Below are 8,840 nucleotides of genomic sequence, written 5' to 3'. Positions count from 1 at the left end.
TGCACTACCGGACTGTCCGGTCCATCCAGAGAGCAGTTTTGGTCTGTGTACAAATTGCACTACCGGACAGTCCGGTCCCCCAAGCGGACAGTTCGGTAGTACAATTTCTGGACGCCCAAAAGTTTATGTTTCCACCGGACTGTCCGGTCCCCCGTACCAGACTGTCCGGTAGTGCACCTGCGGGCCGAATTTGGGCAAGGCCCATGTAACTTTACCCTTTCGCCCTCACTTACCCCTTCCTTGCCTTGGACCTATATATATCCCTACTTCTCCTCCATTTTAGGGTTAGCTAAGATTAGAACTACATATTGGAGCTTAGCTTATGTACCTCCCCTTGTGGGATTCCTCTTGAGGGAGAAGACTCCATTGGAGAGGATCCTTAGGGATTCAAGACCCCCTTGTGGGAAGGATCTATCTAGATCATCAAGACATCATCTCCTTCATAGGATTTGGGATGAACTTTACCATGTATCTTGTTTCCCTTTGATTGTTCTTGTACCTTGTGAATCTCATGTGTTTGTGATTCTAGCGGATATGTGATTGGACTTGTTCTTGAGTGTTCCTCTTGTTCTTCGTGTTCTTCACGTTCTTTGTGGATTCCCCTCCAATTCGTGAAAGATCTCCACTTAGGGTCTCCACCCTACAACAGGGGGTCCACTAGTCTCGGGGACCCACATTGGCTGTAGAGGGGCGCCCTGGCCTAGATGGGCAGGCGCACCAGCCCCCCAAGAGGCCCATGCGCCTAGGGCTAAGGGGAAACTCTAGATGGGGGCGCCCCCTTACCTTGGGGGGCAAGCCACCCCCCTAGGGTCACTGTCTCCTCCCTTGGAGGAGGGGCTAGGGTCGGCCCCCCTCCCCCTCACCCCTATATATAGTGGGGAGGTGGGAGGGCAGCCAAACGCCTCCACCCTTGCCCTCTGTTGCTCCCAACTTCTCCCACCTCTCCTCCGGTACGCGCTTGGCGAAACCCTGATGAAATTCCGCTGCTGCCATCACCACCATACCTATGTGCTGGTTCTGATCTCATCTACCTCCTCTCCCTTGGTTGATGGATCAAGAAGGAGAGGACGCCATCGAGCTGAACATGTGCTAACATTGGAGGCGCCGTTCGTTCGGCACTAGATCGGATCAGATCGCGATTGGATCATGAAGAGTACGACTACATCAACCACGTTACAACGCTAACGCTTTCGGTCTACAAGGGTATGTAGACACACTCCCCTCTCGTTTCTATGCATCTCCTAGATTAGATCTTGGGTGTTTGTAGGATTTTTTGATTTTCATCCTTCATTCCCCATCACAAACGGGCCAGCTGCGCGCTCGGCAGCGAATCCCCATCGAATTGGCCGTCTGAATCGTTTCCCCTTCCCTCTCGCTCTCTCTGCCACCCGGTCCCACCTGACCGCCTGAATCCCCGAGTGCTCACCTTCCTCCCTAACTCACTTCCCTTCCCATTCGCCGGAGATTCTCGCTGGATCTCGATCTCTTGCCGATCCAGAGCGCCCTCTCTCCCACGAAAGCCTCCCCTGTAAAGATTGTTCTCCCCTCGGCCGATTCCCCCTTACCGCCCTCCTCCAATGCACCACCGCCACTGCAATCCCTCGTCAAAGCCCGAAGCCACCGCCGCCATGCCCGAGCTCCCTCTAATCCCTACATCCCTCCCCGAGCCCTACCACTGCCACTAAACACTCCGCCGTCATCATCCACGTCGTCTACCAACCTCGTCGTCGCTGGAGGACCCCTGGAACGCCATCGCCATAATCCATAGTGTCGCTGTCGTGGCCGGAGTTCTCCCTCAGCCGCGGTGAACACCGAAATCCCTCGCCACCTTCAGATCTGAAATGGACGCTCGAGATTAGATCATTGTTTTCTTTTTTTACTGCCCGAAACATTTTCTTGTTTGGTTCGGCTGTTCGCTAGTTTACTTCGGGCACTCACACCTCCTGGCCAGTCACATAGCACCTCTTTCCCCATAGCCGATGCTTAGTTTCTTTTTCTTTTTTTGTTTTCTTTTTAGATTTCAGAATTGTTTCTGTTTTTAGAAATTGAATAACTTCTAGAGTTTTTAGTATTTTTGATTGATTCTTTTTGCATTAGGTTAAGAAAATTATGGAGTTTCTGTAGATGTAAAACTTTTTCTTGATTGAATAGTTTAAATTTGATCTGCTTAAATTACTAATTTGTCAATAACTTGAGTTTAATAAAAGGTTTTAATTTAATTCTTTTTGCTCCTAGTCACTACATAGATTGTTTATCCAGTAGGACTTGTTTAATTATTTTTAGCATAATTTAAATTAGAGTTTTACTAAAAACAGTATTGTTTGCTATATAAAATTGATTAGTTAATAACTTAGTGAATTTTAATTAGATTTAGTTGTTTTTTGCAACTTTTAACATGTTGCGGTATGTTTCTGTTAGACAATAGTAGCTAGTTTTTAGAATTAATTAAATAGGTTTTTGCTACTGTTTAGTATTAACTCTTGTGTAGTTAATAACTAGTGTTAGTAGATAGCTATTAAATTGTTTGTTTTTGCTAGTAAATAATTTAGTTAATTTTCTTTCGGTTGTTTTGATGAAATTGTATTTTTTTCTTTTTTGTTTATTAGTTATTTAGATTTATTTAGTACTGTTATGTGAGTTATTGATTGCTACTGTATGAGTTGATCTTTTCTTTACCTTTTCCTTCGGTGTTTTCTTTTATTTGTGCCTTTGTTTTCTTTGATTGTTTTATTGCTAGTTTTACTTGTTGTTATATTATTACTAGGATGAATTTCTTATGTTGTGTTAATGTTTGTTTCGTTAGACTATCCGGAGTGCGAGGCTTGCTATTACGAGTCCTTACAATTTCAATATCAGCAGGAAGGTAAGTCACTTTGATCATTGTTTTACCTATGTTTTATTTTACATTAGTTACCACCTTTCCACCATGAATGATAGTAGATTACATTGTTAGTGTTGATCTTGCAAGTAGTATCATGAGGTAGGAAAAACCCCACTCTCTTGACACCAATGCCCGGGATTTTGATGAAATTTTAGTTTGGTACGCTCAGGTAGACGGGGTTGGTTGAGTGAATTTCATGGGAGTTTTGAGAGTTAATTATGATCAAGACCTCAAGACTTCATGATGCAATGTACCTCTGGGTGGAGGATGGCTGAAAGGCTCCCTGGAGTACCTAGTGGCAGACCTGGTGATGCTGGAGTTTGGTAGTTTAAACATTGTATTTCGATCATATGAATGCAAAGTCATTCCATGACTAAATGAAATATATTGCTTGAACAATGGAAGTATTGTGCTAGAGTGAAGAAGTGGAGTAAACATGCATAAACACACACAAAAACCATTCTGATTTTTTAGCTATATTTTAACTCCAATTCGTTCACTGACAACTGGGCCATAGAACCATACGCCCAATGACATGTAGGCCAAGTCCTTCACCCCAGGATTTTTTCACCGAACAGTGGCCCCGGCCCTACCCGACAGTCTAGGGGGGGCAAAGTATCTAATGGAGAAGTAAAATGGGGCAAAAGAACTAATTTTCCCCATCTCTCTCGCCCGTTGCCGTCGTTGCCATCATCATGGCGGCCTTGGACGTCGCCACCGTCGTGCTCGCCCTCCTGCGCCTACCAGGTCGGTGCCCCCCCCCCCCTCGTCCTTGTTGTCCCCATTGCCTTCGCCGTCTGCCGCCGCCGGATCAGACGTCATCGCCGTCCGCCGCCGCCTTGAACGTCCCCGCCATCACCACCGCCCTCGCGTTCGGCCGACTCAACCGTCCACCACATCCACGACGTCCTCAATGTCCGTTGCCGTCGTCCTCAACCTCCCCGTCTTCTCGGTCCCCCGGTAGATTCTTGTTGTTCTTGTACTAGAAAAATTTAGTACTAGATGTAGATTTTTTTGGCCGTAGATATATTTTATTGTAGATGTAAATTGAAGACATACATTTTCTAGGCGTAGCATATTATTTATACTAGAAAAAGTTAATAGTAGTTTTTAGATAGTGTACATGTAAAACTAAAAGCTTGAGCTAGTTATTCATGATGCGGGTGTTTATAAGGAGTGTCAATGTTTTGAGAAACGTTGATTAAATTCCATTTTGCCAAATTTCTAGCACTCAATATGTCGAATTACTAACAAAGGTCATGCTGAATTTTTTCATACAACACATCGACTGATATATCTTGTTATATAGTTGCTTTCAATGAAATTGCTATGATCGATGCTTCTGAACTTAATTTTTATGTTTCTATAAAGATTGCTATATGCATGTTTAATTTGCTTACATATGACCCGAATTCATTAGTCTGTGATTCATATTTTTCTTCAATTTATAAAAAGTGGGCGTCCCTGATTGAAAACCCAACATGGTCAAGATAGAATGGACTGATCTCGCCGAGGCGGCAAACATAGTGTTGGTAATGTGTGATCGCACGTATTACCGTTATGAACTTTTTGTTGATTTTTAATCTTCCATCTATGAACACAGCAAATGAATGAAGATGAGGTCGATGGGATCCCCGAGTGCCCCTAATATTCCGATAATGGGGGTATGTGCGACGATCCTCATCTAGAGGATGATAGGTACTTCTCGCTAACGCTTAAAGAGGACTACAAATATTATACGGTAATTTTTGCACGTATTTCCTTCTTAACCGAACATGTCTCAAGTTGTTTTGTTTTAACGTGTAATTTCTGGAAAAAAATTTCTCAATCCGACTAGCGCATCCCCTGCTATGCAAGGCCTTTTGTTCTAGAGAAGCTGCATGTCAAAGACAGAGATGACATTGCTGAAAGTACTGTTTACCTGAAGACGAAACATGGTTTCATTTTCAAAGCTAGGATCTACAATGAAATAGATCACACCTATTTTGGTTGCACTAGTTGGAAAGGATTATGCAAGGCTCGTGGATTTGAGGAGAGTATGATTATAATCTTTGATATTGGCATCTTTCAAGGCACCTTTCCTCATTTTGATCAAGACATTTGGGTGGAAATAGACATGATTCCTATTTTTCCTCCATGTGAGTTTCTTAAACACACATTTGTTAAGTAATCTAACTTAAATTGTTTGTTATTCACTCCTAACTTGACATTTTAATTAAAACCTGCAACCTATTTTCTATCTCGTAGAAAAATACGGAATATAGTAGACGAGACCTATTACACTGCTGGCTCCGAGCTTACTTGACAGGAGAAGAATTATCATATCTCCTTTGTTAACGATGTTGAGTCATTTATGGACACTTACGGAGCTGGTCCACATACTACACCATACATGCCACTAGTCCACAAGTTGAGCAATACCAACATTCATAAAAAAATGCATGGTATGATTTTGTACTATTATTGTGCTACTAGTCAATCTTAAATAAACTACACTTCTTACTATGTTACTATGTTGTTCTTCAACAGAAGCTCCCAAGAGTTGTTCTGCCTGCAGCGATGGATGCGACAGGTGTGATGACAATTATCTGCCATCAGAAGACCAATTTCAAAGGCACCTACTTGACTGCAAACCCACGGGATGGATGCCTGAAAATTGATGAATGACGGCAAATATTAAATGAGTGCAGACCAAAAATTGGAGATCGGTGGATCTCTGTGATCCACCATGCATATGCAGGGGCATTCTTATTCTTTTCAATTTATCCTAAAAGAGAGGAGTAGGTATTAGCCCTTTGTCATTATCAGGACCGTCTATTGTGTTTTGCCTACTATGTGTTGGCTGCTACCTAGCTACGGATATTTAGTTGGTGCATTTGTAGTCATGATGGCGGGCTGGAGTATGTCATGTTTTATGCTACTGTTGGTATTGATGTGATGATGCTGAACATGTATGTTCTATGAAGAAATACTCAATGGATTTTGATACGAGCATCTCAACCCTAAACACTGAAAATTTGATTCTATTATGTTATAAACTCTGCCATGGTAGAATGTATAAGGTACTACGATCTGAACACCAACAAGCCATTTTGTTATCCGTTTTTCTAAACCCGCCTAACATTGTTTGTGACACGACTAAACCCGCCTAACATTGTTTGTGATACGAAACATTTTTTGTAAAACTACAAATTGTCCAGGAAAATGGACATGCCTAGTAACGCCCAAAAACGTCGCAGAATTGCAGGCCAGAATGTCGCTGATGTTGGCTAGGGTGGTGCCCCGCGAGGAAAACACCTCGTGACGATGGATTGTCATGGAAAATGATTTTTAGAGGACGTTTCCTGTTTCATCGCCAGGGTTTTGTCACTAAATAGACAAATTTTTGTAGTGTCGGGGTCATAGTTCTGGAGGCAGCTGGTTAAGATTAGGGATGATATTAGGTCCTTGGTTAAGTTTGTGTGGGTGATGGGGCTTCTACTAGGTTCTAGCTTGACTGGTGGTGTGGCGATGGCCCACTTGCAATGTCCTTTCCTGTCTTATTTTCCTATTGCGACAACCCTGAGGTCTCCATCTTGGAGCTTTCCCGGCCTGGTTGGGATCTGGGTTTCCGTCTCCTCTTCTCCTGAAGACTTGGCTAACTGGCATCAGCTTGCTGCGGGTATCCTTGTGCTCTCGGAGTCTAAGGACACAGTGATCTAGCCCCATTCGTCTTCCGGGAAGTTCTCTGCCAAATCGTTATATCCTATGCTTATCCTAGGCACTCCTACCTCCAGATATCGGGCCATTTGTGCTGCTAAAATTCCTCTTAAGGTGAAAATCGGCCATTAGGGGTAAGTTGCCGGCGGCTGATCAAATTAAAAAGAGGCACGACCTAGGCCCTGATCTTTGTGCTCTCTGTGGTCGCCTTGAGATACTGATCATTTTTTTGTGACCTTGCTTCCGTTTTTTGGTGTTGCATTCATTTTGTTCTTAACGTTTAGTGGGCTCCTTTCCCTTTCCATGAGTTGAGGGTTTTGGCTGGGAACCGGGCAAGTTAAATGTATTTTCCGGTTTGGGTTTTCGGCAATGTACCGGGTGTTGTGGACCACTAGAAACAAATTTACTATCGAGCATATTTTCCCTACCAAGCCTGCTGGCGTTATTCAAACTTTTTCTATGCTATATGTGTGGAAATCATTGACTAGAGAGCAAGACATGAAGGGCACGGAGTTGCTGATCACTCGTGTTAGGGCGTTGGCGGTCTCTATCTACCGCACGGATCATGCTTCGACCTCCTAGGCTTGGTGGCTTTTGTCTTTTTTTCGCGAATACGCAAAATGATAGAAGAAGAGAGAATACAAGGTATGAGACAACACATGCACGAACACAAGACGGCATGACATGGTGCCCGGAGCAGAGGGACATGGGGTGCTCAGCCCAAACAAAGAAAAACACCACGGCATAACTCTCCAAGGCCTGCGAAGCAACTCGAACCTGAACCTAATGAAGACGACGAACAAATCCTACTCCACCGTCGGGGACGCCACGAGTGATCAAGACAACGCCTTCATGAAGGGAAACGACGTCAAGGATGCCGTCGTCGGCCGGTCCAAGAGCTCGGGCCTAGGGTTTACCATGATGCTCGAACAGGGGCAAAGATGTGGACCATGGCAACGCCTCCAAAAAGGGAACGGCACCCATGGGTGTCGCCGCTGCCAGTACCGGCAAGCCGAGCAAGGATTTCGCCTTGGCCATAATCTGAGCAATCCCATGCCCCTGGGTAGACTTCGGGGAGGAGGAAGTCGAGACACAGGTCGAGGCCGCCAATCACAGGGAGGGGAGCAACGTCCGCCGCGGAAGCCAACACCGGACGTCACTAGGAGAGCAAGCCACAGATCTGGCAGTAGAGGGAGCGAGGCGTAGAGGTGAACGGGGTTGGGCGACCGGGCGGAGGGGAATGCGACAGCGACGCAAGGTGGCCGGCAACGCGGACGGGCCAAGATCTGGAGAGAAGCGCATATCCGGGACTGCCGGAGCCAAGACTACGGGGACGCCGGCAAGCTGAAGAAGCTAGAATAGGGACGCAACTCCTAGAGCATGTCGGATCCAGAGTCGCGCCAGCATGGAACCCGGCCGACCATGAACGCCGGAGGGGGACGCGGGTCCATGGCCAGCAAGGCCGTAGCCGGAGCAAACTCACGGGGGAAAAGGCCGGCATGGAAAACTTGCACGCCCATGCCATAGGGGTACCACCAGAGAACCTCGACGGATTCCACGTTACTGCCATCACTGCATCTTACACAGGGGTGGGGGCGGGGGCGGAGGCGGAGGGCAACGCGGCCCGAGGGCAGCCGCGGGAAGCCGGCAGGAGCAGCCAACGCGGGAGCCGCCGCCAAGTGCGACCAGAGGAGGGGCGCACGAGGAGGCAGCCGGAGTCGCGCGTGGTGTCCCGGAGCGGGGCGGGGCGGAGACGGAGGGCACCACGGCCGAGGGCAGCCGGCACGAGCAGACAACGCGGGAGCCGCCGCCAAGTGCGCCAAGAGGAGGAGTGCACGAGGAGGGGGCCGGAGTCGCGCGCGGGGAGCTTGTAGTCGCGACAGGAGCCAGGGGCGCCGCAGCCCTCGCCGGCCCAGCAAGAGGCGGCGGCCGCCGGGGGTGGGGTTGGCCCAAGCCGCGGGTCGGGGGGGTGGTGGTGGTGGAGCACGCTAGTGGAGGGGGTCAGATCCGCCCCACTGCCGCCATCCCGGGGTCCGGCGCGGCTTCGCCGGCCAGCCCTCCGGCGGCGGCGATGCGGGGGAGCGAGGCGCGGGGGGAGCTGGCGGCGGCGGCTAGGGTTCCCCCCGGGTCGCCAGAGGTTAGGCAGGGGCGTGCGTGCCTATTTGCTTCTGCTACTGCGTCAACTTGTCTAAACTTGGTTATGTCTGTTTATTTGTTTAGGGGTGTTGAATTGTTAAGGTTAACTTGGTGAATCTTGGTT

The sequence above is a fragment of the Aegilops tauschii genome, chromosome 1 (genome assembly GCF_002575655.3).
Source record: "Aegilops tauschii subsp. strangulata cultivar AL8/78 chromosome 1, Aet v6.0, whole genome shotgun sequence".
Taxonomy (NCBI): Eukaryota; Viridiplantae; Streptophyta; class Magnoliopsida; order Poales; family Poaceae; genus Aegilops; species Aegilops tauschii.
Note: the sequence above shows the minus strand (reverse complement) of the source record.